Below are 19,533 nucleotides of genomic sequence, written 5' to 3' on the forward strand. Positions count from 1 at the left end.
ACCACACAATTGTGTGTGATGGGTCAATGACCCCGAAACACACCATTTTTCTTTCATTGATATGTTCAAACACTGCAGTGTTGGGTGGGGTCATAGCCCTGCCCCACACCACACTATGGTGTGTGGTAGGACAACAACCCCGACCACCATGATCCTATGTTATTTAAAACTACACACAACACTATGGTGTTGGGTAGGGCCGTAGGCCTGCCCCACACCACACACTAGTGTGTGGCAGGTTTGTGACCCCGACCACCACCATTTTGCCTTTACACATTTCCATACACTAAAATCAGTTTTTGACGGGTCTATAACCCAACCAAGCACCGACCTTTACTAAATATGTGTAATGTGGGGGTAGAAACCCGCCCTACACTTCATATGTATTTACCTCTTTTTTAAGTGTAATTTGGGTCTCTAAACCCGAATTACACCTATGTTTTGTTTTACCCAAGTGCAATTCGGGTTTAGAGACCCGAATTACACTTTGATCCACACTTTTTCTTAGGTGCATTTTTCAAGCTTTCAAACTTGAAATTCTCTTAATACACACAGGTAAATCAAGATTTTATATTTGATTTACTTTGAAGCTCTCAAGTTTTCAAGAGGGGTTTTTGGTAACCCTAATATCCTGAATATATCATTTTCTCAATATTTCTCAAATGAATAAAAAGGTTGATCAAATGTATCATTATAATACTGAGGAGCGCCTTTTTCTTAGTGTTATCATCATACAAATGACAGAGGCTTCCCCAAACAATAAGATGATGAAATTTAAGAAGCAGGACCCTCATCCACTCTTTCCACCTTCTTCATCCACGTCCAATTATGATCATATTAGAGATACGAACATAGGTCATGTGGACCTATTTGAATTTCTATTGAGGATTGATCAATCGTCTTCCTACCATTAGATGGAATCCATCATCAACAGTGGTATCCACTTGGTAGTAGCTTTCCCCATGTCTTCTCAAGACCCTGATTTCATGATGGCAATTGCAAATCACTTTGATCCTATCAATAGAAGTGTTAAGGATGAAACTGGGAAGTAATTGATCAGTCTTGATGTGGAATTCTTTGATTATATCTTCAAGTGTCCCAATATTGAGAAGTATTCTGATATCACAATGCAATCAGCTATAGCCTATTTTGATAGAAATTCTAACAAGTGCAGAAAGAACATGAATGATAATTGGCTCAAGACACCAAGACCTACCATTGAAAGATGGTCAAAAACCCTTCCCAGATGTGACTTCATTGAATAATTCAATAATTTAATAACTCTTTTAAGTAGAGTTAAAGGACTTTACACCTCCAACACTTTCTATAAATGGATGTATCAATACATTCATGTGATCAGGCAAAAAAAGGAGAAGATATTTTAGGGAAAATAGATTAGTGATGCTATTTGTGAACAACTTACTGAGGTACCTACCACACTCAAGTTCTACATGAATTCGTACTTGGTGTATGCTATGACTTCAATGAGACATTTTCCTAGATTGTCTACAACTAGAGATAGGAGATATATTGAGGTACATAAATACTACTTCTAGTTGGTTCTTCAAAAAATCTATAGTCATTTCTGAAGGGTAAATGATGCTTTCTTTGGTTATTATATGGTTATGTTGAATAATAATTTATACAATAAAAGGGTGTTTGATCATGCTAGGGAAGTGGTTGACCAATATGGATGCATGTTTCTCCAATTTTGACCTTCATATATCGTAGGGTTGGTTGTTTTGTTGGTGAGCATTTCATGCTCCCAAGATATCCATCTAATAAGATCGTATTGATGGAGTTAGCTTTCCAGATGAATGCAATACATGAGGCCCAATCATATTCTCATAAAATAGTTTTGAAGTTTTCTCTTTCCATTGGTAGATATTCCATCAATTCTATCTTTAAAGCTAAAGCAATGGAAGAGGAGATGAGGAGAGTTAACATGATGTTCTTCAAATCTAGGAAGGACTTTGACTACAGGGGAATAAGGAATAAGCTTAAAAAGGCATATGTTCATGAGCATCTAATTGAGGATGCTTAGGCTGATTGCAGATCTGAGCATGATGTGAGAAAACTTGACTATTATCGGTTGGCAATTGAGCAAAATAAAAACTTTGGTATCATTAATGTTCTTGATGATCTTGAGGAAGATAGCGATATCTTAGATCCTACATATGAGAAGAAAAAATTTTCTTCTACTCCTTTGCCTCTCATTCAATGATCACAAAAAGGAATGTACTTCCATCAGGGAGCGGTTCCAAAGTATTCTTATGAATACCAATGTTTGGTTGACTATGCATGGTGTTCCATTGAAACCTTTCTAATCCGGTTCTAATGATGACACTCTTGGCCCAATAGGAAAAATATTAGATATCAGAACTAAGAACAAACAGGATCCCAATACTCCGGCAAAATCTCCTAAACTGAAATTTATAGTTGGAACTAGGAAAGGGAAAGGTAAAGGGGAGCCCTCAAGATCGAATGCTCATGAGACACAAGGGTTAGAAGCTGCAAATGAGCAAGAGGAGGGAGAACATCATGGTGAAGATTCAATTGATGTTGATCAATTGGAAGAAGAAAAAGAAGGTGATCAAGAACAAAGTGAATTTGGAGAGAAAGAGTTACCACAAGTTGATAAGTCGTTATCCTAGGTATCTCTATCCTCACTTACATCTACCCCTACTTTTGATTCTAAACCTCTAGTGGTTACTTGTGTTTCTCTTGCAAATGTTAGTCATGTATCCTCCAATACTGATAATGAGTCCACTTTAGACACACTCCATGACAATATTGAGAATGCATTCTCTACTTTTCCCACATTTTATGAAGTTTCTGCAACCATGATGGATGATTTTGATATATTCATGAATGAATTAGTCCCTAGCTCCAATGAATCATCCCTTGAGAATCCTCCCCATGTCATTTCCATAACCTCTCCTCTTGTAACCACCACCATTCAATATTATATCAATTCGTCTCAAGAGATGGTAGCAAGTGAGGATGGTGATTTGGCTTTACCACCTTGGTTGATGTAAAATGCACCTAAAAGAAAGAAACATGTTGTCTCTCCCGAATTTTTTGATTTCAATCAGCTTGTTCAAGTAAATCCCAAGGCTGTTAAGAAAGCCAAAAATTTGTCAAGGGTAAAGGTTGATATGAATAGGAATAAGTATGTTGAGGTTGATATTCCTCCTCGGGATGTTGTTATTGGACAAGTCCAAGACTCAGTCTATATCATTCAAAGGATTGATCTAGGGAAGAAAACTTATGATTCTGTGGCATAGGACACTCAGTTTGCCTTTGAGGCTTTAGTTTCCAAGTATGATGAGGACAAATTCAACAAGATTAGATTAAGGAATGAATTGAGAAACTCACCTCAATTCTTATCAAAGTGACCAAATCTTCAGAATTTGTTGAACCAGTGGCTTCTTCTTTGGATGAGCAAGTTGTTAAGAAAGATGAGCAGGCCACATCAAGGAGCAGAGTTGTAGGTGAATGGATGGATCAAATTATATGTAAAGGTATATGACTCCTCATTTTGACTTGTACCATTGTCAGCAACCTTGATGCTATAAAGATAGAGGTGGATAATACTATAAGAATTTTCTCCTAGGAGCTTGAAACATGAGAAAAGGATTTCGAAGCGTAGTTGAAATTTGAAGACTATGATCGATATGATTTCATTCAAAATGGTTTGATCCACTCATGATGCATGTAGACTAAGAAATGAGAAGCATTGGAGCACCAAATGAATATCCTAGAACACCTAGTCAAAGATATGAGGAAAGCACACAAAGAATGTGTTGATATTAAAGACATGGATTGTTACCAAACTATCTGAAATTTCATTTACTTTCCTTGATGAGAATGAGAAGGTGCTTGATGTAGATGAAGTCATCAAAGACTTTTGCTTGCTCTTGATTGTGGAGGTTGATAGGGAGGACTTCGCTTTGTCCTCTATTGATAAATTACTTGAGCTTCAATTCATTCTGGATTTTATGGATTCGCTTCTAAAGAAACATAAGAAGTGGTGCACTGAATCAAAAGATTCTATCACAAGGGTCAAAGTCATTACTGGGAACACTCTGGTACTTGATGGATTTCATATGAAGAATGCCTTGTAGAAGTTCAGGGATTTCCATAAGAGAGATTCATCTTGAGGAAAATGACACTTAGTCATTTTTGTGTTTTTTTCAGTGGCATTTTATTATGTCCATTGACACTTTTGGTGTCATTTTTAATTTCTCATGTGCACTTGTTGAGTGCACAAGTCCTAAGTCAAATCAAACTCTACTTTTGACTTAGTCTTAGAACTAGTTATAATTTCCTATTTTCAACATTACACCCCTCTTCTATATATATGAGGGTTATTATTGTAATAAGGATCTTTTTTGCATCTTTGTTTATGCAACAAAACTCTGCCAAAGTGAATAGAAAATTGAGACTTGGTGTTTATTTTGTAAGTTTGCGATTTGATCAAGAAATAGAAGAGCTTGGCATTCAAACTTTGTTTTGAGTACAATATTTTATGTGGTATGCATGTTCTTATGTCATTGGTATCATATGTTCTTGAATGATTAAAGTTGGAGATAGTCTTGGTGTTAAATATTGAAGAGTTTTTTAGTCTTTACAAGTAATCTTTGTATTACTTTGAAGTTTCAGGAATTGGAAATTAGTTGAGGGATAATTGCTTTAATTATTTGAGCTTTTACCATTTATCTCTATAAATCACATTTGAAAGATAGAAAGTAAAGTATTTGTGCTATATAGACTTTCTGGTAGAAGTAGAATATTGTATAATATAATTGTGAGTCTTTGAGCTGACAAAATATTTGGGTTACAGTGGTTGATAGTAATTTTAGTATATAGAAAGAATCTTTGAGTTCTTAGGTGTGTGAATTCTCGTCCCTAGGTCATTTTAAAATAAAAGGAAGTAACAAAAGACTTTGTTCTTTCACATACACTTTACTTCCCTGGTTAATTAGTTAAATATTACTGCAAGTTTCAAGGTATTTAAGTTAAGGAAAAATATATTCTTAAAATAAAATTGGATGTAACTTGTATTAATGTAAAGTTAGCATGTAGGAAAAATAGAAAGTAATTGCAGTAGAAAGGGGGAGCCTTCCATTATAATTAGGAAGGATTATAAATTTCCTTTTGAGAGATATATGTTGACTTGGTGGTCAGAACATCCTTCAAGGCTCACAACATGGCTTAACCATCTCTTGTGGATCTAGGTAAGTCTGGCGTTTATAGCAAGAATTGATAGCTTGAGATTTTGGCACAACAACAAACATACCTACAATTGGTGTCAGAGCCTTGGGTCATGGGTTCAAATATCAAGAGGTCTCCTTCATTCCATTTTGTGTGGAACCCTCAGTCGGTGTTGAGGGGGATATTGTTGACTTGGTGGTCAGCACCTCCTTCGGGACTCGCAACATGGCTTAACCACCTCCCATGGATCTAGGTAAGTCTAGCGTTTGTAGAGGGCATTGATAGCTCAATATTTTGGTGCAACGACAAACATACCTACAATATCATCCTTTGTGTTGTCATGAAACACATATTTTGTGAACCTTCATCAGTTTACAAAATTTTCACCCAACATTTTTTTGGTGACTCTGCTAGGGACACGAGCTCCAACCAGTTTCTATTCTGTCCAAGCAAAGTTATACTCGAGGGTGAAAAAATCAAGGTGTTGTTGATCCTATTTTTAAAATCTTACAAAAGCATCATTTTGATTATTTATATCTTTTCATGAAGATATGAAAGGAGTTATGAAAGGTGGCACATAAAACCAAAAGAGGATGAGGAACCCAAGTACCCCATAACCCACTTAGGAATGACAAAATAGTGGTAATGAGAGGTGACACAACAAGTTGAAAGAGGGTACGTAACTCAACTACCCATGTGTGGGAGAGAGTTACACATGTAGCTGAAGTATTTTGCCACATGTCCTCATATTAACCACTCTTAATAACCTATGCAAGATCAAATAATATGCATAGGAAAAATAAATACCCCCTAACATAAGAAAAATAAAAACCCTACACTAACACACCCCCTTAGATGTGAATTAGGTGAGTGAAAAGAGGGGTCTCCACAGATGAGGCCATGTTAGTTACCCATGTACATAGAGATCTCCTCAAAAAGAAAAATCCCCCCATAAGAGGAATATGTCGACTAAATAGAGAGATAAAATTCTCCCCTCATAATAGAGAGAGAGAGAGAGAGAGACTAAGAAGACCCTCCTGAAGTAGACACCTGTTGCATCCCAAGAAAAGCTCACAAATGAAGGAAATTTCTTTTAGTGAAGGGTTTGGTGAAGATATCTCCAATTTTCTATGATGTATAACAATACCTAAGATCAATGATGCCTTCTTGAATCAGCTTCCAAATGTAGTGCATATGTATCTCAACATGTTTCTTCCTTTGGTAATAAACTAGATTTCTTGAGATCTATATAACACTTTAATTATCAAAAAAGATGACTGTAAGATTTTTTAATGAAATACCAAACTTAGTGAGAATATACTAAAGCCGAATAGCCTCAATGGTGTCATTAATTGCCTCTTGATACTCAACCTCTCTTGATGAAAGAAAAATTGCAAACTACTTCTTGCTCAACCAACAAACTGGACTAGAGCCAATATCTTGAAGTAGACTTGTAATCCTAAGAATCACCTACCTAATTTGAGTCTATGTATCCAACCAAGTCAATATCCACACCTATTGCATAGTGAATTCCATAATTGAGAGTATCCTAAATGTAGTGGATGATATTCTTAGTTACTTTCCAATGTGCCTCCTACATGAATCAAGACACCATGCCCACAACATGTGAAATGTCAAGGCTTGTATGATTCAAGTAGACGAGACTCCCAAAAAGCTCTCAATATAAAGTTCCATCAACCAATGGTGAATATCACTTAGCCTCATGTTTGACCCCTAAAAAAAATAGAGTCGGTGCAAGCTTACAGTTAACCATGCAAATTATGGAGAGCATATCAAGTGAATACTTGGGTTGTACAAGGAAGATACCTGAAGAAGTCCAAGTGATCTTAATCCCCAAGAATTAATGTAAAAGACTAAAATTTGACATAAAAAATCTATCATGTAGAGTATTTTCACTACCATAATGGTGGATGAGTGACTCTCTGTGATTCACTAGAATTGTGAGAGTGTCATCCTATTATAGAATATATATGATAGGATTAGAATGGCATCAATTAAAACCAACTATAAGAAGGAATGATTTCATCTTGGCATACCAAGCTTGAGGAGCTTGTTTGAGGCCATAGACAAACTTTTGAATTTGACACAAAAAGTGAGGAATCTTGAATAAATTGTAGTGGTTGATCAATGTAAATTTTCTCTTGAAGGTCACCATAAAGAAAGGAACTCTTCACATCCATCAGTTGAACTTCCCAATGATGAGTAGTAGCTATAGAAAGGAAAATTCAAATGGAACTCATCTTAGAAACTTGTGCAAAAGCCTTAGAGTAGTCAATCTCAGCAACTTGGTAGAATCCCTTTTCTACCAAGTGAGCCTTATGCTTATCAATTGGCCCATATTCTATAAATCATCTTCAATAGATCCACTTGCATCAATCAAGTTTCTTTCCCTTAGGAAGAAGAACTAAATACCATTTTTTATTCCTTTCCAAATAATTGAACTCTTCTTGCATTGCACCATCACACTCAAGAATACCTAAAGTTTCTCGAAATTACTATGGATCAGAAGCTGAAGCAATAAAGAGATGTGGACCTTGCTGAAACTATGACCTTTTTCTTCTAGTATCTGATGGATCACCAAGCCAATCACCTACTAACTCAAATGTCTATGAAGCCCGAAGAGGTGTTGAGGCTGGAGAGTTTGTAGGAGAACCATCTACCTCTTAATGATGACTAGGAGAGGAATGTGAATCCTCATCATCATTGTCACTATGTAATATGGAGGAATAATACTCCCCATCAAAATTAGGAGGATTAAGATCCTCTAAAGAAATATTATCATGATGAAATGTCTCCAATGTGATTATGTATGGAGAAGTGGTATGAGAAGAATTGAAAGAACTCTCCTCAAAATGAACACTCTTCTTAATGAACAAATCAAGAGTGGTGAGATGGAGAAGTCTATATAGCCTTTGATATTATGTAGATACCCAGCTATAATGTCCTAATCTATACTCCATTATTTGACTGCATTTGGGTCCTCACCTTAGCATTTGCACCCCTAGGCCCGATGAGGACTTGATTCTACTCATATCATGCAAATTTGACTTCATATTGACCTTGTACATTATTTGGAACCTGAGTTCTATCCCCTAAATTAGGTAGAACTAGGGCACCAAACCTTGGTCCTCCTAATTAGACCCTTGCTTCGAGCCCCTTGTCCATTATAAAAATTGAGGAGGAAACCTAGCCCCATGTCAACTCATGTCAAAAAATTAATGTTTTTCGACTAGCAAGTATAAAAGGAGGCTTTCCCCTCTCATTTTAACAATCCACACACATGAAAATCAATTTGATATCAAGCAATCAAGCATTCAAGTCAAGTGAGCAAGCAATCAATCTTTCTGCAAGCATAGGAGCAACAATAAGGTCAAGATTCAAGAATTGGAATTGACATTCATGTTTCGTGTTCTTAAAGACTTCATAAAACCCTAATTCTATGTGGAGATGAATAAAACTTCATAAGGAGGTATATCATTTGTGTTTTCAGTCATTATTCGACATCTCCCTTAAAAGGAGAACATTTTCATTACTATGATTCAATTATCTTTCATTTCTATTTCATGGTTAATTCCAAAAACCAAGGTTTGACTTAGGCAAACCCCTATTCCCAACCTATTTCCCCTTCTTTTGGGTGTAGGAAACAAACACAAAGTTGTGACCTTAAGAATAAGTATTATTTACAGTGACAAATTGATCACCCATTGGAGTGTGAAAAGTTTGGAGGACCAGGGTGACTAGTGACACAATCTTGACATTTGGGGAGCTCTTTCTGGGAATAAGTTTGTATTTTCTTACATTGCTCTAATCTAGGTTCATGGCTCAATCCCACAACTATAGCTTACTATTTATGTATTTCTAATTCAATTTTCAACACTTTTATCCTAATTTCAGCAGTTCAACTTAGAAAATAGGGTTTATTAATTTACATTTGTAAAGTGGAAAATTGGATCCTAGTGACTCCACCCCTAGGAGAGACAGAAAGGAAGCCACTAGGATGATTTTCACTTAGGAGGAACTTTACATTCAAAAGAGGGGTTGAATCCTCTAGATCCAAATCTGAGGGAAACAAGGATGTGAATTTTTAATGGATTGCAAGTGGTTGAAGTATGATTTACCCTCTTTTATAAATGAGAAAGTTGATTTGTTGACTATGTGGAAAAGAGAGAGGAAATGAGTGAAATGAGGTGCTACCAGTTTGGGATCACGTTGTAACTTTGGATCTCAGCTAATTAATCTGACGTGGATCTTCCCTGCAAATTTGGATAAAATTCATCAAGATCGTGGCAGGAATGTACATGGTCTGCCACAAAATCTGTGAATTGAAAAGGGTTCTTTCGTCTCTGCAAATGAAGCCCAAACCTGCAATTATAGTTGCTCACCTACAACCTACACACAGAAAAGAGAAGAAAGGGGGTTGTGGATAGGGGTTTTCCTTAATCAAATCCCAATTGAGGAATCAACCTAGAAAGAAAGTAATTGCAAATGCTTGAATGTAAACAATGGAGATGTATACCTTGTAGATCTGCAACTTGTTGATGATGATTGTTTTGCTTCTTGAATGTAGTCATAAATGTTGTATTAAATGGCATGTAACATGACAAAAACCTAACACACACACATGCTTGCAAATGATGTTGGCCATTTGTTGGAATTGATTATGTGTTGCATTGACGTTTTATCATTGATGCCAACACTAGTTGTTTGGATGCTTTACTGGCACCCTTCTGGTCCTGGTAGGTTGAGTGGTTTCCAGTTGATTTGGATCTGGTAGGCTCCAGTATAGTTTGGTGATATAATTGTCTTGTTCATGATACTCATTCTCATATTTGGTCAGTTGGTTTTGGTCTGGTGATCGGATGCTATCTCGTTTGCTTGGAAGCTTAGTTTTTGGTTTCGACGAGGGTTTCACCGGCAAAGCTTTTGATGAAGATCTTTGATGAATTGTATAAGTGGTGTTGGTGCAGATTTAGTGGAGTTTGAGTATGTTGTTGGTGATCATAATTGAGACTTGGCAGATGTAGATCATTTCTGAAGCATGTGGACCTATATTGGGTCTCGGTTGATCTAGGTTATTGACCGACTTTAATGTAACGTGTGGATTTGACGTCTCAATGTATTTTTGGGATGTCTTATGTGTTAGATATTATTTGTTTGGTCTAAGGCCCACATGGTTTGTAATTATGTAATTGGTTTATTATCTAGAGGTTGACCTGATTGTTTATGGTCAAGGTTTTGTATATATAGATGTAAGCTCTCATTGTAGATCATGGTTATTGTTAAAGGTCATGGTCAAGGAATGTAATGTGCGAATAATGTAATATTATTCAAGCAGAGGAGTTGGTCGATCATTGGAAGATCAAATTGGGTTTATGTAAGAGGATTTAGTCCTCTGGTATTGATCTTAACCAGAACTGTACTCAAGCATAGGAGATGTTATCTTTTGCAGTTCAACACTTCTCTGAATTGTAGTCTGGATTTCTATGTAGTCAACGAGGCTCCTTTTGTGATGAGTAGTACATTCTAGATTGTTGGCCTTCTTGCAAGTGCAGAACCCTCAATTGTAATTCACATACTTACTATAGAACTATTATCTGAATATGGGTAGGCCTCCCACCGTGGTTTTTCCCTTTACCGGGTTTTCCACATGCAAATCTTGGTGTCATGCAGATGGTATTTAATCTATGATTATTGTTTATGCTTAATTGGTTTAACTACTATTCTGGTATTAATGTTTTGGGTTCCGGTATTAAATTGTAAATTGATAATGGTTCTAGTAATCTATGACAACTGATTCACCACCCCCCCCCTCTCAGTTGTCTTTCGGTTATTTGAATTGTCTAACAATTGGTATCAGAGCTTTGGTCCTCTCTACAGAAATCTTAACCACTTGAGGAAGATCCTATGGTGACTAACAATTCAAGTTCATCCAATTCTTCTGGAGCTATCTTTCAGATGGATATTCTAAGGCTTGATGGAACAAATTACATAGTATGGAAGCTTTGGATGGAGACTCATCTGATATGTCTTGGCAAGGAGATTTGGGAGATCACACAGAATGGTGTCACACCCTATAATACAGGATCTGGCAATCCTCCTTCGACAAACTTGGACAAGGATCTTGAGAATGATTGTAGAGAAAGAGAAGCCCTCTTGTGTGCACTTTCTGATCAACAAATAATGGGACTAACCGATAAATCATCTGGAAGGGCTATATGGGATAAGTTGGAGACTCTTAATGAAGATGACCCTAAAGTTAAGATTTTTAAACTTGATAGTTATCAGGTGAGATATGAAAACCTCAAGATGGAAGAAGATGAAAGGATTATTGCATTTATGGAAAGGGTAAATGAGATTGTTATGAGAATTCAATGTTGTGGTGGAACTCTGAGCGAAAATGAAATTGTTTCTAAAGTCCTGAGAGCCCTACCACCGGCTTACAAAATGAAGGCTACTGCTATTAATGAGTTGAGAACAATGGCTAATACATCTGTCAACATAGATACTTTGGTTGGGAAACTATTTTATTTTGAGCTTGAAGAATTTGGATCTTCTGGAGCTGTGAAGTCTGAACCTGCTTTACATGCATCAACATCTGCAATTGGTAAGCAAGACTGGAAAGCTTTGTATGCAAAGGAATTAGAAGATATGAAGAGAGAATATTATGAGTTTGAGCAACTTGAAGAACTATTTTGCTAGAAGAGTACCTAAAGGACCAGTAGGAAGTAAGTATGAAGGAAAAACACCTTTTAAATGTTTTGCATGTAATAAGCTTGGTCATTTTGCATCTATATGTCTTGAAAGGAATTCAAGATTTGAAGAAAGAGTTAGAAGATCATTTAAGCCTAACCTTGGATATCAAAACAAGTATAAGTACAAGAAAAATAGGGACAAATCATGCTACATAGCGGATGAGTAAGGCATTACTGATTTTGATGATAAAGCGGTAGATGACTCTACTAGTTGTTCTGGCAATGGGAAGGAATGGTTGTTCCTAGCTATTAAGGAAGATGATCTGGCACTGGAAGAGAATGTACCTAAAGAGAAGGCATTTGCTGCTAAAATTGAAGACAAAGATGAATGGTTAATTGACAACGGTTGTTCACATAATATGACTAGAGATAAAGGGAAGTTTCTATCTTTGCAAGAATTTGATGGCGGTCTAGTTAGATTTGGAGATGACAAAGCATGTATGATCAAAGGAAAAGGAACTATATCATTGGATGGTAAGAACAATACTGACAATGTTTATTATGTTGAAGGTTTAAAGCATAATCTTTTGAGTATAGGATAATTGGTAGATAAGGGATTTCAATTGCAGTTCAAAGCTGGAAAATGTAAAATCATCAATAGATCTAGCTTGGAGATTGCAACATGTACACAGACAAAAGGTAATATATTTCATTTGAACTTCGGTGAGAAGACATGTTTGATTACATAGATTGATGACAGTTGGCTATGGCATAAAAGCTTGTGTCATGTGAATTTTGATTGCATTGTGAAGATCAGTTCAACTAAGGCAGTTACGGATATACCTAAGATTATGAAGTCCTATAATTTGGTATGTAAAGAATGTCAAATGGGTAAGCAGGTCAGAACTTCTTTTAGGAGTATACAAGATAAATCAAATGATGTTCTTGATCTTATTCATACTGATTTGTGTGGCCCTGCTAGAGTTAAAAGTTTTCAAGGTGATAGATATTTCATGTTAGTCATTGATGATTATTCTAGAATGATGTGGGTTACTTTTCCTAAAGAAAAATCTAAAGTATTTGAAAAGTTTAAAATCTTTAAGGTTGGAGTGGAAATTGAGACAGGATTGAAGATTAAATGTTTGAGATCAGATCGTGGTGGATAATTCACATCCGGTGAGTTTAATAACATTTGTTAGAAGCATGGTATAAGAAGATTATTTTTTGCTCCCTGGACACCTCAGCGGAATGGAGTTGTGGAAAAGAAGAACAGAACTATCTTGGATGTCGCTAGAAAAATGATTATGGAAGCTAGTCTACCTCATATCTACTGGAGAGAAACAATAAGCACGATGATTTATACATTCAACAGAGTACATATCAGAGAAACCAGTAAGACACCTTATGAATTCTGGTTTGGCAATACACCTACAGTTAAGTATTTCAGAACTTTTGGTAGTAAATGTTATATCAGGAGAGATGATATTATTGGTAAATTTGATCTTAGATGTGATGAAGCCATATTTCTTGGTTATTCTAATGAAAGCAAAGCATATAGATGTTATAACAAGAGATTGCAGAGAATTGTGGAGAGTACTAATGTCAAAATAGATGAGCTAAATAGAAGTCAAATCAGAGTTTATGAGAAGGAACTGACAGTGGAAATGATTATATCTGAACTGGTAGCACCTTTACTGAAATAGAGTGTTGAACCAGTTACTTTGGTAGTATCAGAGAATTCTACAGTAGCTAAAGAATGGGGAAGAGGAATAGAAAGTCAGAAGACTCCTAGGTATATGAGATTGAATCATTCAGAAGATCAGATCATTGGGGATAAGAGCAATGGAGTGATGACAAGAAGAAGACTGAAACTAATGAGGTATGTTTAATTTCACAAGTTGAACCGGTATCAGTAATTGAGACATGTAAAGATGAATATTGGTTGAAATCTATGGAAGAAGAATTAGATCAGATTGAGAAAAAAAACACATGGACCTTGGTTCCTCGGCCTAAAAAATAAAAATGTGATTGGAACTAAATGGGTTTTTAGAAATAAATTGAATGACGATGGTCAAGTTATAAGGAATAAGGATAGATTGGTTTGTAAAGGATATTCTCAGAAGGAAGGAATTGATTATGGAGAGACTTTTGCACCTGTAGCTAGGATTGAAGTTGTAAGATTATTTCTTGCCTATGTTGCTTATAAAAACTACAAGGTTTATCAGATAGATGTTAAATGTGCATTTTTGAATGGGGATCTTGATGAGGAAGTTTATATTGAGAAAATTGATGGTTTTTCACTATCAGATGATATAGATATGGTTTGCAGGTTAAGGAAATCTTTATATGGATTGAAACAAGCACCTAGAGCTTGGTATGCAAGGTTGGATAAATATCTTTTAAAGCTTAGTATTACTAAGGGTAGTTCTAACAGTAATTTATATTATAAGATCACTGATAATGATATACTGATTATTGAAGTATTTGTTGATGACATTATTTTTGGAGGTGAAGATAAGTTATGCATAGAATTTTGTAAGAACATGGAGAAAGAATTTAAGATATCTATGATTTGTGAGATGAAATTTTTCTTAGGTTTGCAGATTACTCAGATTGATAAAGGTATTTTCATTTGTCAAACTAAATATGCTAAGGAATTATTGAAGAAATTTGGTATGGGAGATTCTAAGCTAGTAAGTACTCCTATGGTCACAAGTGTGAAATTGACAAGAAAAGATGTTTCTGCATCGATAAATCCTACAAGATACAAATCTATGATTGGAGGTCTACTTTATTTAACTCAGACTAGGCCTAACATTATGAATGTTGTTAGTATTGTTTCAAGATTTCAAAGTGGTCCTAGAGAAAATTATGAGATGGCGGTGAAAAGGATTTTTAGATACTTTCAAGGTACATAAGAATATGGCTTGTGGTACCCTAAGGATGATAACTTTACTTTATGTGCATATACAGATGTTGATTGGGTTGGAGATGTTGATGACCGGAAAAGTACTTCCGGTGGAGCTTTCTTTCTTGGAAAGAAGTTGGTTTCATGGATCAGCAAGAATCAGTCATGTACTTCTTTATCTACTGTTGAAGCTGAGTATGTTGCTGCTGCTACTAACTGTGCACAAGTTTTATGGATGAAGAAAATTTTGAAGGATATAAAGGTGGATTGTGATGCACCGGTAGCTATTCATTGTGATAACTCTGTTGCTATTGATATATCAAAGAATCCAATATTTCATTCTAAAACAAAGCACATATCTATCAAGTATAAATTTTTGAATGAAAAGGTGGAAGCAAATGAAGTTAGACTTGTTTATGTGAACACTAAAGAGCAGATTGCAGATATTTTCACTAAACCTTTTCCCAAGGAATCATTTGAGTACCTGAGAGACAGATTGGGAGTTTATGTCCCTCCAGTAGAGACTTGATTGATGTGGTTTGGCATTAGTCTGGCATACATTATTAGAGATACTATCCATTTTGGCACTGATGTGGGATGCTACTACTCAGGGGGAGTAGTCAGCTTTGTGATTCAGTGGTTTATGTTCTTGCTTTGATATTTTTTCAGATTTCTGGCATTGATGTCAAAGGGGGATTGATATTGATGTGAAAAAGACAATGAAAGAAAATGAAAAAGTCATAGGGGGAGAGATATGAATAAGAAAAGTAATTGGGAGAGATATTGTCATTTAGAGCTGTATGTGGGAGATTGTTGGTTGTCTTCCATTGGGGGAGACTTGTTTGGCATTTCTTGGCACTTAGATGTTTTTCACATCTAGTGTTGCCATCAATGCCAAAGGGGGAGATTGTTGGCCATTTGGTGGAATTGATTATGTGTTGCATTGATGTTTTATCATTGATGCCAACACTATCCATTTGGATGCTTTACCAACACCCTTCTAGTCCTGGTAGGTTGAGTGGTTTCTACTTGATTTGGATCCAGCGTGATCTGGTAGGCTCCGGTATATTTTGGTGATGGAATTGGCTTGTTCATAATACTCATGCTCATATTTGGTCAGTCAATTTGGTCTGGTGATCGGATGTTATCCCATTTGCTTGGAATCTTAGTTTCTGATTCCAACGAGGGTTTCACTGGCTGAGATTTTGATGAAGATCTTTGATGAATTGAATAAGTGGTGTTGGTGAAGCTTCTGGTGGAGTTTCAGGATGTTGTTGGTGATCATGTTCAAGACTTGGTGGATGGAGATCATTGCTAAAGTGTGTGGACCTATATTGGGTCCCAGTTGATCTAGGTTATGGACCGACTTTAATGTAACGTGTGGATTCAACCTCTTGATGTATTTTTGAGATATCTTATGTGTTAGATATTATTTGTTTGGTCTAAGCCCGACATGGTTTGTAATTATGTAATTGGTTTATTATCTGGTGGTTGACCTAATTATTTATGGTCAAGGGTTTGTATATATAGATGTAAGATATCATTATAGATCATGGTTATTGTTAGAGGTCATGATCAAGGAATGTAATGTGCGAATAATGTAATATCATTCAAGAAAAGAAGTTGGTCAATCATTGGAAGATTGAATTGGGTTTATGTAAGAGGATTTAGTCCTCCGGTATTGAGTTTAACCAAAACTGTACTCAAGCATAGGAGATGCTATCTTTTGCAGTTCACTACTTCTCTGGATTGTAGTCTGGATTTTTATGTAGTCAATGAGGCTCGTTTTGTGATGAGTACTGCACTCTAGGTTGTTGACCTTCTTGCAAGTGCAGGACCCTCAATTGTAATTCACATACTTATTGCAGAAGTATTATCTAACTGTGGGTAGGCTTCCCACTGTGGTTTTTCCCTTTATCGGGTTTTCCATGTACAAATCTTGGTGTCATGTGGATGGTATTTATTCTGTGATTATTGTTTATGCTTAATTGGTTTAACTGCTATTCCGGTATTAATATTTTGGGTTTCGGTATTAAATTTTAAATTGATAATGGTTCTAGTAAGTCATGACAACTGATTCACCCCCCCCCCCCTCTCAGTTGTCTTTCGGTTATTTGAACTATCTAACAAATGAATGGTTTAATGTTGCTCCAATGGATGAATGAAGAAGACTTGAATGCTTGATGATGACCTTGAAATCTTGTATCTTCTCCTTATGCTTTGTTATCCGTCTATGCGCTATCCATATGTCATCCATTGTCCATGAATGAGGGTATTGAATTCCCTTTTATACATGCCTCAAGGATTAATTTTTAATCACCAAAGACTGACAAAGAGGAATAACAAACCCCGAAGACAAGAGATGCATAGGAGATTGGGCAACCCACACATAGGGCCACCCTAAGAGGTGGGGACAGGGCAACCACACCACTATCCTAGGGGAACAAGGGCACCACGGCCCTGTCCTAGGGGGACAGGGCCACCACGCCCCTGTCCTACCCTATTTTGGGGCCTGGACAGGGCCTAAAGCAAACACAAAACATGAACAAGGAAGAGAGAAGGGTTAGAAATGCAAAAATAGGTCTTGGTTAAGGAAGGAGATGTCATTTCCAAGGTGAGGACCCCAAATGTGGTTAAAATTGAAGGGGTCATAATTTTATGACACTACATTTAGCCCCCACTTTACTAGGAGTATGGCTTACGCTACTATTGTCGGTAAAGTAGAAGAAAAGAGAGATGAAGATGAGAGATGCAGAGAAAAACCACAAGGAGTATAAGACATCACTAATATTGAGGAGAAAAAAGCCCCCAATATTAGGGTCTTAACTCATGCCAACATATGCAGGAGAACACAAAACAAAAAGGCACAAGACACACAGAACAAATACAAAACGCAAAAATATACACAACAAGAACAAGACACAAGATGATAAACTAACTAGCCGAAGAGATCTCAAGCTCAAATGTCTCAACAACTAATCAGGACACAAAGACCAATTCCATCACATAAACATGATCGATCACATAAAAGAGCAAAGCTAACATCATCCATGAACTATCAATAGTAAAACTATGAGTTCATGAGAGGAAGAAGAGAGAGAACATGAATACACACTTTGGTGATCCATGAGAAGAAAGGTGAAGAAGAAAGAAACCATGGACGTCTTTCCCCTAAAATAGGTGATCCATGGAGAGAAGCACATGGAAAATCTCACCCCTGGAGCTTGCCTAGGTGATCCATGTAAAGAGAGAGAGAGAGTGAGAACTTCATTAGTTCCACTCAACCTCATGCACGTGTGTGTAAGTGAGGTTCAAATCACCTCATAGGAGTCTATGCCCGATTATGCTACAACCTATATAGAATGTATGGTACAAGTGTCAAGAAAGGTGTGATATCTCTCTCTAAGAGATTGTGCTCTAGTTCCAAGAATATTCACCCCGCATAAGAAAATATTGGCATCATCTCTCTCTAAGAGACTGTTGGTATTTTGGTATGGTTTTGTCATTGATGTCAACACCTACTAAAGCACTAGCACTTTGGAGATCCAGCAGCATTCACTGGCAAGCAAGTAACTATTGCACAGTTACTGGTATATGGTTCACCGGTAGGATATAATGATCACCGGCACTTGGAATGATATGGAAGACACTTGGTAATGTCGAAGAACATGTGTGGACACTTTGTTTTGAAGAATTAATCATTGGTATATTCATATTTGCATATTTTCTTTTACCGACAAATAGGTCTAGGGTTACCTAGGGTTACACCAACAGGTTTATCTTTTCCAGATCAGCATGGCACGCGATGGAGATGATTTATTATTGTTGTAAATGCTTTAAGTTGACATGTTTAATCAGTTATTGTGTCAGATATTATATTGTTTGTAAAATGTTTTTATTGTAATATCTTGTAGAGCCGACCTACTAAAATTGGTCTTAGGTTATGGTATAAATGTAAGATCGAATGTGGAATGCGAAAAAGAATTGTGAGAAGGTATATGTGAGATTAAGCAGAGCTATACATGAAGACATCATTTGAAGGAGAAGCTAGGTTTTTGTGGAAGCATATCAGCATTACACCGGTACTGAATCCAGCATATGAAGATGCTATTTTGTGTAGTACATTCTTATTGGATTTAACCATCCAACTGTAGTCAGTGTGACTCCCATTTTGTGAGTGAGTAGTGAGTTCTGTGTTGTTGGCCTTTCTGCATGTGCAAACCCCATTTATGTACACTTACTATCTATAGTAGTATCATCTGATTGTGGGTAAGGTTTCCCACCATGGTTTTTCCCCTTACAGGGCTTCCACGTACAAATATTGGTGTTATGTGTTGTGGATGACTTTGTGTTTATGTGTAAAGTGGAAAAATCGAACCCTAGTCGTTCTCCCCTCCCCAACTCCAAGGAGAGAGAAGGGAGAGTCACTAGGGTTGATGGTTTTCACTTAGGGGAGACTTTACATTCAAAAGAGGGGTTGAAACCCACAAGATCCAATCCCACGCAATGCAAGATTGGATTCTAAATGAGTTTCAAGGGTTAAGACATCAAGGATACCCTCTTTTGTAAAGAAATGTAGATAGAAAGATTGACCTAGGAATTCATGTAAAGTAGGAAAGATTCCCTTATAAACAGAGATAGGGATATGGGATGAAGCTGCGGACCTAGAATTAGCAGTAAAATGTCAAGACGGTG

This window comes from Cryptomeria japonica, chromosome 11 (genome assembly GCF_030272615.1).
Source record: "Cryptomeria japonica chromosome 11, Sugi_1.0, whole genome shotgun sequence".
In the NCBI taxonomy this organism is placed as follows: domain Eukaryota; kingdom Viridiplantae; phylum Streptophyta; class Pinopsida; order Cupressales; family Cupressaceae; genus Cryptomeria; species Cryptomeria japonica.